This window comes from Ornithorhynchus anatinus, chromosome 2 (genome assembly GCF_004115215.2).
Source record: "Ornithorhynchus anatinus isolate Pmale09 chromosome 2, mOrnAna1.pri.v4, whole genome shotgun sequence".
Classification (NCBI taxonomy): Eukaryota; Metazoa; Chordata; class Mammalia; order Monotremata; family Ornithorhynchidae; genus Ornithorhynchus; species Ornithorhynchus anatinus.
In genome coordinates this window covers 76,345,012-76,360,437 of record NC_041729.1, presented here as the reverse complement: position 1 = coordinate 76,360,437, position 15,426 = coordinate 76,345,012, and positions in this window count along the sequence as shown.

Sequence of the window (15,426 nt, the reverse complement as noted above, 5' to 3'; positions counted from 1 at the left end):
CATATCCTTCTACTTGGATGCTTCCCTTTGGTATAATTTATTTTAATATCTGTCTCCCGTGCTAGACTGTAAGTTTTTCGAAGGCAGCGATTGTGTCTGCCAACTGCAATGTGCTCTCCCAAACTCTTAATACGATGACCTGGACCTGGACAGGATAAGTGATTGATTGATTGACCGAGCAGTAAACCCAAACAGCTGCTGTTTGGAGAGCTTAAATTGAGAAACTGAAAACAAGTAGGGCAGAGGAAGCATTTTAAGGATACGGTAAAACCAAGCCCCTGACATGCTTCATCTCACCTGAAAACTGGGAGTCATTTGCTAAGGTGAGACAGCAAGGTGCATCATCACTAAGAAGGGAGTGTCTCTCTTTGATCAAAAGCTTGATTATCATTATTAGTATTATTATTTTTATTATTGTACTTGTTAAGCACTTACTCTGTGTCCAACACTCTTTTAAGTGCTGGGATAGACAGGAGTTAACCAGGCCGGTTACAGTCCCTGTCTCACATGGGGCTCACTGTCTAAGTAGGAAGAACAGACATTGAATCCCCATTTTGCACAGGGGATTCTGAGGAACAGAGAAGTTAAGGGAATTGCCCCAGGTACACAGTGGGCAGTTGTGGCAGAGCTGGGATCAGAACCCAGGGCCTCTAGTTCCTAGAGCTGTTCTTTCTCCTCTAGGCCAGGCTGCTTCCCCAGGAAAGAGAGACAAGAAGACAAAGCGGAAACAGTCCTAGGCACCACAGACATTAGGGATCACAAGGGGCAACCTTTTTGTTTGCCTAATGTGAAAGGGACTGTGGATCCCTCATTGGTCTTGGCAGCAACAGGCATTTATAGGTGAAGTTCACGATCAGCGTTGTCTTCTTTGAAAATGAAGAACAACAATTTATATATTTGGTATGTTGAAACCAAGTTATTTCTTTTTTTTCTTATAACTCAGCTTTTGTTTCTTTCCTAGCAACATGTGAAATTGTTAAGGAATCTCTTATCTTCATTGAAAAAGATGTCATAAGCTTTCTTTATTTTTCTTTATATGACTTCTGTATTCTGGCTGTCACGGTGATTGGGAAAGTTGCAATTAATAACCAGAGAAAATTAAACCCATTACATGACAACATTAAAACTAGAAAGGAAAACTGAAATAATTATCAAAAGAAAGGAAAGAAAAAAAATTATCAGTTGCTACAGTGTGGTGGTCTTCTGGTTAACTGATTTTTATAATTTTCCACTGGGGTAGATTACAAATTAATCAGGTTGATTACAATCCCTGGATTAGGAGGTGGCTGTTGGTGAGAGAAAGGCAGAATTGTACTCTAAGGATACCTGGCGATTGCTTGCTGGTTTGTGGTGCTAAAGCACAGCATTGGCACTGGATTGCCATAACTTTACCTCAAGTGTACTTCACAGTGTGATGTACCCTCGCCTGCTTTTTGGTTTGTTGCACTCTGTGTCCAGTAGGAACATGACTGGTAGGGACCAAATTGTGCCAGTGACACCACACAGACCATTATCATGGCCTTCAATTCCTTTGAGAAGCAGCACAGTGGAGTGGATGGAGCACGGGCCTGGGAATCATAAGGTCATGGGTTCTAATCCCAGCTCTGCCACTTGTCCGCTGTGTGACCTTGGGCAGGTCGCTTCACTTCTCTGATCCTCATTTCGCTCATATGTAAAATGGGAAGTGAGACAGTGAGACCCATGAGGGACAGGGACTGTGTCCAACCCGATTTGCTTGTAATCACCCCAGCGTTTAGTACAGTAGCTGGCACATAGTAAACCCTTAAATACATCATTACTATTACTTTGCCCAGGTTCTCAGTCATGAAATCTCTGTGATAGGACTGAGGCTAATCCATCATTCATGACAGGAGACTACCTTTCTCTGGCCAAATCAGAATATTCCTTTTTCCCAAATACCCAAATAAATGTCTTGACTGAGAACAGTGTTATATTGCAGTGAATACAACCAGTGGCCATGAGTTAGAAATGAAAGGTGACCACCAAAAGTTGGGCCATTAGCAGGCAGGAAGAATCAGATTAGTTCATTCTTTTTTTGCTCTGCTGTGTACATTGCCCATTGGGGAAATGATATCCGGGAGCCTCCTTTAGGAGTACAAATTAGCCGGGCTCTTAAAAGAGATTAAACGGGAAGATTTCACAGGCAAATGTGCTTGCATGACAGAGTGTACCGCTATTGGAGTATTTCTGGGAGTGAGGAGGTCATGGGTTCTAATCCCGACTCCACCACTTGTCTGCTGTGTGACCTTGGGCAAATCACTTCACTTCTCTGTGCCTCAGTCCCTCATCTGGAAAATGGGGATTAAAACTGTGAACCCTAGGTGGGACAGAGACTGTGTCCAACCCGATTTTCTTGTTTCTACCCTAGCGCTTAGAACAGTGCCTGACACATAGTAAGCACTTAACAAATACCATAATTATTATTATTGTTATTTCTTCATCTGTAAAGTGCAGTCAAGTCAATACTTCCATGTTTCTCTAGGACAACTGGAATTGTTTTTAAACCAAGTGAAAGTTAGAAGTCACTTCACTTCTCTGTGCTTCAGTTCCCTCATCTGGAAAATGGGGATTAAGACTCCTTATGGGGCAGGGACTGTATCCAACCTGATTGCCTCTACCCCATTGTTTCGTTCAGTGCCTTAACAAATATCATAAAGACATAGTTTCTGAACTAATTTTAGTAAATCCTTTTTACTTTTATTTACAATCCTATTGACCTTTTCTTAATGGTGTGTAGTCATCAAATGTAGAGGATATTTCTTTCCTCTGATATTTCAGATATGGACTACTTAAGGAAGCAGAAAGATTGCCTTTGGTGATCCTTCCACTTAGCATAGCAAAACTCATAATCAGTTTAAAAGAAATTAAGTGAAGGCAAGGATTTTAAACCTTTTAAAAGATTATAAAATGCCCAGGCTGGATTACATTCTAAATATGGTCCCATTGTGTCAATATACTTGTATGGTCTCAGTCAGAAGAGAGTAAAAAATTATTTCTTGCCAAAATCATGGCTTCAGATTTTTGGCAAGAATCCAAAGCGCCAGCTGCCTCGTGATGCATGATAATCATAATAAAAATAATGATTGTGGTATTTGTTAAGTGCTTACTATGTGGCAACCACTATACTAAATAGTAATAATTATGATATTTGTTAAGCATTTACTCTCCAGGCACTGTACTAAGCTCTGGAGTGGATACAAGCAAATCAGGTTGGACACAGTGCCAGTCCCATATGAGGTGCACAGTCTTAATCCCCATTTTCCAGATGAGGGAACTGAGGCCCAGAGAAGTTAAGTGGCTTGCTCAAGGTCACACAGCAGACAAGTGGCAGAGCCGGACCTAGAACCCATGTCCTCTAACTCCCAAGCCCATGCTCTTGCCACTAGGCCATGCTGTTTCTCTAAATACCGAAGAAGATACCAGTTAATCAGGTTGGACGCCGTCCCTGTCCCTCAATAGGCTCCAAGTCTAAGTAGGAGGGTGAATAGGCATCGAATCCCCTTTTACAGATGAGGAAACTGAGACGCCGACAGGTTAAGTGAGTTGCCCAAGATCACACATCAAGCAAGTGGCAGAGCTGGGATTAGAACTCAGGTCCAGGGTCTTTACACTAGGTGTTGCTGCTTATTCTGTGATGCAGGATGCCAGCAGAGCATGATATGGTGTCATCATGTGAAGTATTTTGTGGAAGAACATTTCTTAGCTAGTGACCCTCTTGTTGCATTGGTGCCGCTACCGTGCGGATTCTGTTCTGACCATCCGAGTGCCCTTACGGTCTCTCAAATCATGCTCTGCAGCCACAGAAGCAGCGTGGCTCAGTGGAAAGAGCACGGGCTTTGGAGTCAGAGGTCATGGGTTCGAATCACGGCTCGGCCACTTGTCAGCTGTGTGACTTTGGGCAAGTCACTTAACTTCTCGGTGCCTCAGTTACCTCATCTGTAAAATGGGGATGAAGACTGTGAGCCCCACGTGGGACAACCTGATTCCCCTGTGTCTACCCCAGCGCTTAGAACAGTGCTCGGCACATAGTAAGCGCTTAACAAATACCAACATTATTATTACTCCAGAGCAGCCTCCCTTCCTAGAATTGGCCAGACCACCGGGTGGGCTCCAGCCAGGCTCAAGCCGGATTCTTCTCACTCCTGACTAATCTCTCATCTCCTCACCCTGTTTTCCCTCTATCCTGTGTCAGCCAAGCATTTGAATCCTCACCTTCCTACCCTTGCAACAGTTAACAACTATGTTGCATCCCCTACCTGGAATTAATCCAGCTACAGGGAGTTAGAGCGTAAGCTTCTTGTTTATGGGGATTGTATCTACCTACACTATGGTACATTTTTCAAGTGCTCAGTACAGTGCTCTGAATATAGTAAGAATTCAACTTGTATACAGGACAGGACACATCATCCCCTCTCCCACCTGAAGTTTAGTGAGGTAGCATTTGTTCCTGGAGGGTCCTTCTTGCCTCATGGGCCAAAGTAGTCAAACCCAAAGACTGCCTGAGGGTTTTCAACTTTAGTTAACAGGTAAATAGCTCTAGGTGAATTCCTGCCTATTAATATTATTAACGGGAGGAAGTTATTGAATAAAACGGCAGAAGGGGCCTGGTTGTTTCCGAAAGATAGGCACATTTACACATTGATCTTTTTATGTTATGGCAATGTGCTAAAGACTGAGTTGCTGCAGGAAATCGAAGGAAGAGTGATTTCGGCACATTCTGAGACCAATCAGGAACCAAAACTGAAAAATACAATCGCACAGAACTAAAAGCTCTTTTCCCCTGCTGCAACCCTCATTACTCCACATCCCCCACTGCCAACCCGGGGCTTCTGACAGGGAAAGGGGAAGGGAGAAGTTCAGGGGCATTCTGATATCAACGTTGGTATCTCAGATGGACACTCCTCTTCTCCAGGGCAAGGACAACCCTACTTTGCTTCCCGCCCCCTCACTCCCTGGGTGACCTGGCCACGTGGGACTTATTGCCACTTCTCTTCCTTGCCCCCAAGGTACCTATGCCCGTGCTACCATCTTTCCATCGGTCCCTTTTTGGGCTGGAGTATGTGGTCAGTCTGTTACTGGTGGGGGCAGTGGGATGGTTGTAAACACGTCCCTCCATTCATTCTTTTAATTGTATTTATTGAGCACTTACTGTGTGCAGAGCACTGTATTAAGTACTTGGGAAAGTACAATAAACAATAAATGGTGATATTCCCTGCCCACAATGAGCTCACGGCCTAGAGTGGGGGGGACAGACATCAATACAAATAAAATCATAGATCTGTACATAAGTGGTCTGGGGCTGGGAGGGAGGAAGAGCATTGGGATAAATAAAAGGACAGATATGTACATAAGTGCTTGGGGCCTGCGTGGGGGGAAGAGCAGAGGGAACAAGTCAGGGCAACGTAGAAAGGACTAGAAGATGAGGAAAAGTGGGGCTTAGTCTGGGAAGGCCTCTTGGAGGAGATGTGCCTTCAGTAAGGCTTTGAAGCGGGTGAGAGTGGTTGTCGGATTAGAGGAGGGAGGGCATTCCGGGCCAGAGCTCGTTATGGGTGGGGAACGTGTCCACTAATTCTGTTGTATTGTAGTCTCCAAAGTGCTTAGTATGGTGCTTTACCCAGAGTAAGCGCTCAATAAATACTAATAATTGATTGAATTTTTCCCTTTCCCCAAATAGAGCAGTCCTCTTATCCCTTTATCCCCTTATCTCCCTGCTCAGAGCTATGCTGTGCTCACTGTGGGAGCAGATGGCACTGCTGAGGGTAACTGGGCTGCCCGCCTGGCCCCATTCTACCAGCATCAGACTGGAGCCGGTGTCGTGTCGGGATACAAGTCCATTCCTTTACACATACAAGTCTGTTCCTTTTCAAAGAGGGCCCCCAAACCAGCAGTGGTGAAAGTAAACCGGTCACAGTTGATCCAACTGTCACAGTTGATCCAACCCCCACTCTGCCATGGAGTCCCTGGTCCAGAGCTCTGATCAGCTGTGCGTGGAGGGAGTCTGAGTGCTAGCATCAAAAAAGCATCCGTTTTGAAATAATTCAGACCAGAAAGTACACACAGACACTTCTTTTATTACTGGTGTGTCATTCCAGTGTCATTATGACTTAGCTTCACCTTTGGTTTCAATACTAGTTCGAGACTCTGAAAATTCTTACAATACTAATGGAGGTTTTACTTTAATACGGGGTCATTCTGCTGGGAATAGAAAATCCAATGTTCAGATGTATTTGCAAGCTGGGATGTGGTTGAGTAGTTCCATTTACATGGACACATGGTTAGAGCTTAGGTTGTGAACCAAATTTATTGTCCTTTTTATATGTACCCATTTTATAAACATAGTACACTGTACTATCATAGGAGCAGCCCTTAATTTGAATTCGTGTGTGGCAACATAGATGTGTGTATCTGCATATGAGAAATATTCAAAAGGATTTTATAATGCCTGTGTTTCAAAAAACTTGATGGTTCATAGTACCATACTTGTTTTTCTTTTAGCATCTTCTTTAGCCAAAACCAATAAAAAGTAAAAGAAACAGTAGTTTAAAATGAGCAAAGTTCAGGGTGATTTTTCACCTAAGTGCTTAATTTTATTGCTTTTAGAACAAAGGTTAAGCTGACACATAAACTGACAGTGCCTATAACATATGATATTTGGGGCTTTGGTTCCTGAAAATTTGAGAAGCTGGGTTGATTTTTTTTTTTTTTGGCTAAGACAATTGGTTAATTTTAAATCCTTTGAGTCGCAGTTTTGTGTAAACCTATATTTGTGGTTTTAAAATAGAGACAGGGTGAAACACTCTTTTCTGAAGTGCATTTTACTGTTGTGTTTCAACAAAACTCTTCTTTACCAGGCATTCTTCACTGGCATAGGGTCTGTGGTGCCATGCTGGTCAAACATGTATGGAATTTCTAAGAAGTGTTGCATTTATATATAGTGAGTTGAATCCTTTAATGAACCAGTATAAAGAAGTACTTGGAGGCAGGTAAGTTCTAGTCACCTCCTCCTTTCCCACTGAAATTAGTCTTTCCTGTGCCAGTTTCTGTGGAGGGAGTTTTGGCTATATCACATCTGGTGTGACCATAATACTTAGATGAATTATTGCCGTATCTATGCTAGCATGAAATGTGTGGGTTGGAACAAACATTATTAGTAATGCTTGATCTCAAGCAAGAGATCAATATTGAGTCTCCTATTTATAAAGAAATTAAGTTAAAGATTGAGAAGGTGGAGGAGGGGAGAGAGAAGAAAAAGTAATCCTTTAAAACACTGTAAATGGAAAGCAGCTGAAGAACCATCTGCAAAATCAATGAAAACCAAATGCTGAAAAGTCAACTGTCACCAAATTCATCTGTCACCAAATCCATCATCTCACGCTCAGTCTTTGACAGTCTGATCTTCGACAAAGCCAATCCTTGCCACGTAGGTCTAACCCCATTCCCTATCCTCAGTCCTTTCAAAAGCCCTAACCTTCATGCTAATCCCTACCTTAGCCCTCACCCTGACACTATTGGCAGTTTTGGATGAGTGAGGTGAACAACAGTTTGGTTTTGAGTTTTGGAAACATCACAGTTAGACTTGGGTGTTTGGTTTTAGGCAATTTGTCGCTGCCCCCTGACCAAAGAACTGCCAGGTGAACTGGCCACTTGGAAAGCCAACAAGAGAACTTAGTGAATGTTTGAAAAACCTGGGCTAGCCTAACTTCTCCAAACCAAACTTGTGTTTCACATCAACAAGTGAAGCAAACATCTCTGACTAAGAAACATTTGCCAGTAAAGTTAGTGTTTGCAATTGGAACAAGTGTTTGAACTGTTATAATCCAGTAAAATAAAATATATGTTTGCTGAAACAAATGTTTTATTTGAAAAGTGCTCATGAAGGCAAATGTAATGTGATTTGTTTATTCAGCATGCATTTATGTTAGACATGGACCTCATAATTGCTAAACCTGGCAGAATTTGGTTCAGTGTGATAAATGTTATGCAAATAAAATATTGAGATTTATTTTTTCCTTTGATGGCTAAGTGATTATAATTGACATAATAAACTCTTGTAACCTGAAAGCTGCATTTTTTTCGGGGGAGGGGAGAAGAAGGGGGTGGCATGAAGTTGCCTTGACATAGGATGTCCCATGTTTAGAAAATAGTCTAGCAATGATGCATGCTCTCTTCTATCCTGCTTTCCTGAAAGGATTTTTAATCCCAGGGATAATGTGAAATGCGGGCAGTAGTTTGATTGCAAACCACAAATTAGAAGGTAAGTAGTTATTTATCTCAAGAATTGGGTAAAAACAATTGCAGTCAATTTTTCCCATTTTTAAAAATTGAAGTTGTCCACAAAGTTTATATGTTATACCACAAGTTTTAGCATTATACTGGTACAAAACGTATATTTTTATTTTCCATAAACAGGCAAGCAATAGACTGAAAAACATCAGTCAAGTTGTGACATAATATTTAAGAAGGCCATCCATATCAATTTATTCTCAAATCAGATGTATGAAAGGCAGTGTTCAATCAAGGGGTAATTAGCATACATATTAGGAGAGTAGCATACATATTAGGAGAGTAGCGTGGTGAGGAAGGAGGGATCAAGGTAATGGACTGCTTTAAAGCCAATGGGGAGATGCTTTTGTTTGATATGGAGTTGGATGGGCAACCACTGGAGTTTTTTGAGGAGCAGGGTGATGTGTCCTGAATGTTTTTGTAAAAAAAAAAGATCTGGGCAGCACAGCGAAGTAAGGAGCTGTACATCCCCTTGATTCTATTTATTGCTATTGTTTTTGTCTGTCTTTCTCCCCCAATTAGACTGTAAGCCCGTCAATGGGCAGGAACTGTCTCTATCTGTTGCCGATTTGTACATTCCAAGTGCTTAGTACAGTGCTCTGCACATAGTAAGTGCTCAATAAATACTATTATTGAATGAATGAATGAATGAATGAATGACTGAAGTGGGGAGAGAGAGGCTGGGAAGTCAGCAAGGAGATTGCAGCAGGAATGCAGGTGTGAGCAGATAGGTGATTGTATCAGCATGGTAACAGTTTGGATGGAGAGGAAAGGGTGATTTTAGTGATGCTGTGAAGGCAGGAGTGGCAGGATTTAGTGATGGATTGAATATGTGGGTTGAATGAGAGAGAGGAGTCAACGATAACTCCAAGGTTATGGGCTCGTGAGACAGGAAGGGGTGGTGATGCTCAGATATCAAGGGGTGCTTTCAAGAAGAACTGCTAACCCTTCAGTAATCAAGCAATGAATAATAGGCTTTCCAGTTACATGGCACTTTAGCTTATGGCTGGATCGAGACCCTTGGTGGGGAGAAAAGACTATTCTATCCTGAGGATCGGCTCAAGTTATTTTGATACTCTCAGCAAAGGAAGGAAAGAGGAAGGTAGTTAAACAGCAAAGCGAAAAGTGGAATTTAGAAAGAGAAGAGGAGTGGTCCATGATGAATAGCACCCTAGGGAATTGTCTAGTTTGGCTATCAACTGTCAAAAGATCCGGTTCCTGTTAAGCTGAATCATCCACCCGCTCAAACTCAATCCCCTTGTGACCAATAGTATATCCTTTGAAGACATCAATTATCATGTGGATAGAAGAGAAGTAAAAAAAAGCTGTTTCTACTTCCTCTTGGACTCTCTCCACCAAAGCTGAGCACAGCAACCGTGGTAACTCCCACCTTACCTCCCACCATGAGGGCCTTTGCTTCTGACACACTGTGTAATAACCATGCTGCTTGCCAGGGAACCTCCATTGGCTCTCCTCCGTGCCATGGAAGAGATTCCATCCCAGCCCACCTCCCACCACCCTATCACGAGGCCTCCAGAAATCCTTGGAAAGATGGGGGCTGCTATAGCAGTCACTGTGGCGCTGGGTGTGCTTTGGATTCTGAGACACAAGGAACCTGGATTTCTGCTCCTCTAACCACTGAACTGCTGATTTTTTTTGTGTGTGTGTGTGTGTGTGTTTGAATTTCTCTTATTGATGCATCACTCCTGATGTGTCTGGTTCCAAACCCTTCGCCTCTAATTATATTCTTAGAAGGACAGGGATCGTGTCTAAATTCCTACCTGTTTACTGTTTTCCAGTGCTTAGTACAGTGCTCTGTACACAGAAAGTGAGAAGCAGCCTGGCATAGTGGGTAGAACACTGGCCTTGGAGTCAGGAGGACCTGGGTTCTAATCCCAGCTCTGCCACTTGTCTGCTGTGTGACCTTGGGGAAGTCACATCACTTCTCTGTGCCTCAGCTTCCTCATTTGTAAAATGGAGATTGAGACTGTGATTCCAATGTGGGACATGGAGTGTCCAACCCAATTTCCTTGTATCCACCCCAGAGCTTAGTACAGTACTTGGCACATAGTAAGTACTTAACAAATGCCACACTTATTGTTAATTAATACTATTACTACTACTACAAGAATTAGTAGGCAATTGATATTTATATTTTCAAAATATATTAAACAGGGCTGCTTATCATAGACTTTAAAAATACTGAATTTTTTTTTTTTAATAAGAAAGAGGAGTTCATCTTGGAAAGAAAATTATCCAAACAGTAGGAAACAAAAGCTGGCCTCTTTTCTCGAATAGGGAGGCTTCCCAGGGATTAATGCTAAGAGTCATTCTAGTTAACATAGGGTGAAATCTCTAAGTTTGACAAACTAGTTGGTTAGTACAAGTCAATGAAATGATTTGTTGAGGAGGATATACAGCAGAAAGAATGCATAAAGCAGTTGACAGAAAAGTGGGGTAGACAAATTTTCCAGAACGTTAGGAAAAATTATGTAAGGATAAAAATAATCTAATTTGCAAAGTTAGAGCCAAAGACTCTTAGCTATGATTCTCAGGAAATAATTTTGGTATTTATTAAGTTCTTACCCTGTGCCAGGCACTGAACTAAGCACTGAGGGAAGGTAATCAGGTTGGGCACAGTCCCTGTCACAAACAGGGCTCACTGTCTTAATACCCATTTTGCAGATGAGGTAACTGACACACAGAGAAGTTAAGTGACTTATCCAAGGTCACACAGCAGACAAGTGGCAGAGCTGGGATTAGAACCCAGGTCCTCCTGACTCTCAGGTCCATGCTTTATCTACTAGGTCATGTATTTCACAAGAGCTCTTGGACTTTTTATTGAGGATCTCCTCACAGTACCAAATGGTTGTATGCTGGCTATCAAAACAACAGCTGAATGCTGGGTGTCAGCAGGAAGGGCCCTGGAAAAAACTGAGACACTGTAGTTTTAAAATGATAAAAGTACCACAGTATGTTCACCTCTGAATTGTTCTTTGCATTTCTTGTCTCTGGTTCATTCATTCTTTCATACTTTTTTGATGACGTATGAAGATTGAGTCTCTTAACAAGTGACAGACAAGTCTGGGTCCAGTTAAATAGATTTCAAGCTTGAGAACACGCACAGAGGAATGGATTAGAGCAAGAGTGGTTTGCACGGTGCCATCTCACTCTCTCATCCCTCTCAGTTGTGTCCTTGCAGTGGCTGCAACAAGCGAGTTGGCAGGCAGGAGTGCTCAACACATTGAGAAGTACAAGCAAGACTTATTTATGTAATAATAATAATAATAATTGTGGTGTTTGTTAAGCATTTATTATGTGCCAGGCACTGTACTAATCACTGGGGTGGGTACAAGCAAATCGGGTGGGATACAGTCCCTGTCCCACATGGGCCTCACAATCGCAATTCCCATTTTACAGATGAGGTAATTGAGGCCCAAGGAAGTGAAGTGATTTGCCCAAGGTCACACAGCAGACAAGTGGCGGAGCCAGAATTAGATCCCCTGACCTTACAAAATCCAGTCAACAACCAGCATGACAACATCAATTGTCACTGCTGTGCCGTAGGGCCCTAGACCTGCTGGTGGTTGACAAGACTGCCGAATGCAGGCGGCAGACTTAAAAAAAATGGAAATATGTCCTCACCCAGCAGAAATTAAGTACATAGAATTCATTTCTGCAGGAAAGTGTGCACACAAGAAACAGTCATATGTTCAAAATTGGTTAAGATAAATTCATATACAGTAGCTTGTAATGAATTGGTACGACGGAAATGTGATGGATGTTAGGAGACTCCAGAACGGTGTAGAGTCATTCATTCACTCATTCATTGAATCATTATTTACTGAGCATCCGTAGTGTGCAGGGCAGCTAAGCGCTAAGCGCTGGAGTAGATACACGATAATCAAGACCGACACAGTACCTGTCTCACAGGAAGCTCAATCTAAATAGGCCAGAGTGGGAAACTGGAATTAGCATACATGTCTCTACTAAATCCACTTTACTAAAGATCAAAATCTTCAGATTAAAGCTATTCCAACTCTAATGGGCAGACTACAATACTTTGAACTTGGGTTATATTTGTATATTAGTATTTTATGAATATTTTCTTATATTCACATGAAAGAATTGAGGTCTTTGTGCTAAATGGTGATATAACTTGGGAGGTATATGGCTTGAGAGTAGGTGATTTGGATTTATTTTGATTTTATGGCTATGTTTAAACTAGTGATTAATTGTGGATGAAGTAGACTGTAAGCTGGTTGTGGGCAAGGAATGGGTCTGTTTACTGCACTGTACTCTCCCAAGTGCTTAGTAGAATGCTCTACACAATAATAATGCTGTATTTGTTAAGCGCTTACTATGTGCAGAGCACTGTTCTAAATGCTGAGGGAGATACAGGGTAATCAAGTTGTCCCACGTGAGGCTCACAGTTAATCCCCATTTTACAGATGAGGGAATTTAGGTCCAGAGAAGTTAAGTGACTTGCCCACAGTCACACAGCTGACAAGTGGCAGAGCTGGGATTCGAACCCATGACCTCTGACTCCCAAGCTCGGGCTCTTTCCGCTGAGCCACGCTGCTTCCCAAGTAAGCACTCCTCTCCCAAGTGCTTAGTAGAGTGCTCTACACAAAGTAAGCACTCAGTAAATAAGATTGAATGAGTGAAATAGTCTGTGTTCAAAGGTGGCACCACGATGACTACAGTCATACCTAAAGGGTTAGGCTCTGTTCTCTTAAACAGCAGTTCACTTTTCATTCATTCATTCAATCATATTAATTGAGCACACACTGTGTGCGGAGCACCATACTAAGCACTTGGAAAGTACAATACAGCAATAAAGAGAGGTAATCCCTGCCCACAACAGGCTCACAGTCTAGAGGGGGAAGGTCTTCCTTCTCTTTCACCCTTCCTGGATCACGGTGATAGAATGACAAAGGAACACAATTAGAGACAACTGTGTAGCACTGGTGAATGTAAAACTCTCTTGTTCACATTATGGCATTTTTCCTTAAACTTTAGAAAAATCTAATTGCCAAAATAACACATTAATATTTGAAGTTAGATGAAAGTTTAAGAAAATATCCATAATGCAAACAAAAAAGTTTTACATTCACCAGCACTACTGAGCCGTCACAATTTTGTCCATATCTTTTCACCTAAATTCAAATATTAGTGTTGTCATTTTAGCAATTAAGAGACTTTGCTAGAATATATGGAGTTCTCAATTAGATAAAGACAAGTTTTCCCTTTAACAGTATTTCTTTTTGCCCAAACTGGACCTTTTTGGAGAGAAAAAAAATTCTATGAATATTATACTTTGCAACCTAATTTGTATATTAGAAACCTTTGAAAAATATGGATACTCTTTGAGATGTGAATTGTATAAATAAAATAGCTACTATGACCCTTGAATATCAAGTTTGGACCATCTTTCAAATGTTTCATTAGGTCTTAATGGTAAAATTACTGGGGAAATTAACTCGGCCTCACACATTTCTCCTCTCTTATTACCAAAAATATTATCCCATTATTGAAAACACTGATGCTGTGAGAAAGTAACAAAATTCTATAAAGAAAATATCACCGTACCCTTTTCGTGTAAAAACTAGGACACAATCGAAAAATCAAAGTGAGTCCTGGCATGTTGCAATCACATTAATAAATGACTGCTGTTTTGAAAGCTATGAAAGGTGACATTACCCAGAATGGCACGTAGACTAATATGTGGCTGCCGCTATGTATCACTTAGTCTGTATTGGCAAGGTATCTTCCTTTTAAATAACTTGAATACACTTTGTATTTATTACATTCATGACTATGTTATGAGATTAGTGGATATTTATAGTCTCTTTCTATCTTATGATGTACATGTATCACTGAATTTGTTGCGCTGTCAGCCGGAGATAGTTTATTAAGTTTCAGACACCTGTGACATAATGTTTCGCACATCTTAGGGAACTATTTCTGGGAGACACGGTCACAGATCATACATGGATCAATCAATCAATCAATTTTATTAAGTGCTTGCTTATTGAGGACTTACTAAGCATTTACGGTGTGCAGGGTACTGTAATAGGTGCTAGGAGAGTACAATATAACAGAGGGTACACGCATTCCCTACCCACAGGGAGCTTACAGTCTGGAGGTTGAGACGGAGACAGATATTATTATGAATAAATTCCAGATATGTACACAGTGCTGTGGGGCTGAAGGCGAGGTGACTATCAAGTGCTTGTAGGCCATAGATCCGTGTGCCTAGGTAATGGAGAGGGAGTAGGAGAAAAGAGGGCTTACTTGTGGAAGGCCACTTGGAGGATATGTAATTGTAATATGTATGACTTGGAGAAAGTTCTTAGAAATGTTTTACTCATCAACCTGTATTCAAACTTCATAAGTGTGCATGAGGCTGATCTACAAATATCTTCCCACTCTTCAAAACCCCTGATAATATTGCCCATTTCTCTCTTCTCCCATTCTTCGTCTTCCAGTGGACTCACCCTCTTCAGAAAGTCCCATATTCAATCATAAAGTCATTCTAGTATATGTATCCATACTTTACCCAGTACATATGGGATTTATTTTTATGTCTGTCTTCCCCCTAGATTGTGTGCTCCTTGAGTTAAGGGATCGTATCTGTTTGTTCTATTGTACTGTCCCCAAATAATAAATACTATTGATTGATTGATCAATTGTGCTGAAGAAATATTCTTTAGCATTTGGCTGCTGACCTCTTACTAATTTTAAGTTTACTTTGCTCAAGTGGAAATTGTTGCTTATTTTGAAATAAAAGTTGGGAATTTTTCTCCCTGGGAATGGACCTCTTTTGAAAAGAACTGCTAGGGTCAACTAACACTGTCTAATCTCTGAGTTGCTCCTAGAAGCATTTCTTTGTGTGACGAAAGTACTAATATTGAAAACCAAAATGAAAATCTGCTTGCAAATTTTGGAGGATTTAGTGTTCAAGCATTATTTTTTCTTTAAAAGTAAAAAAAAAAATCAGGCAGGAGGCTAGAAATTCAGGAGTTTTTTTCAAATAAAACATCATCATAGAGTCATTTGCTTTGAGGTTCAGTATGTGAATTGACCACTTTTAGCAATTCTTCTTTTTTTTTTTTTAGG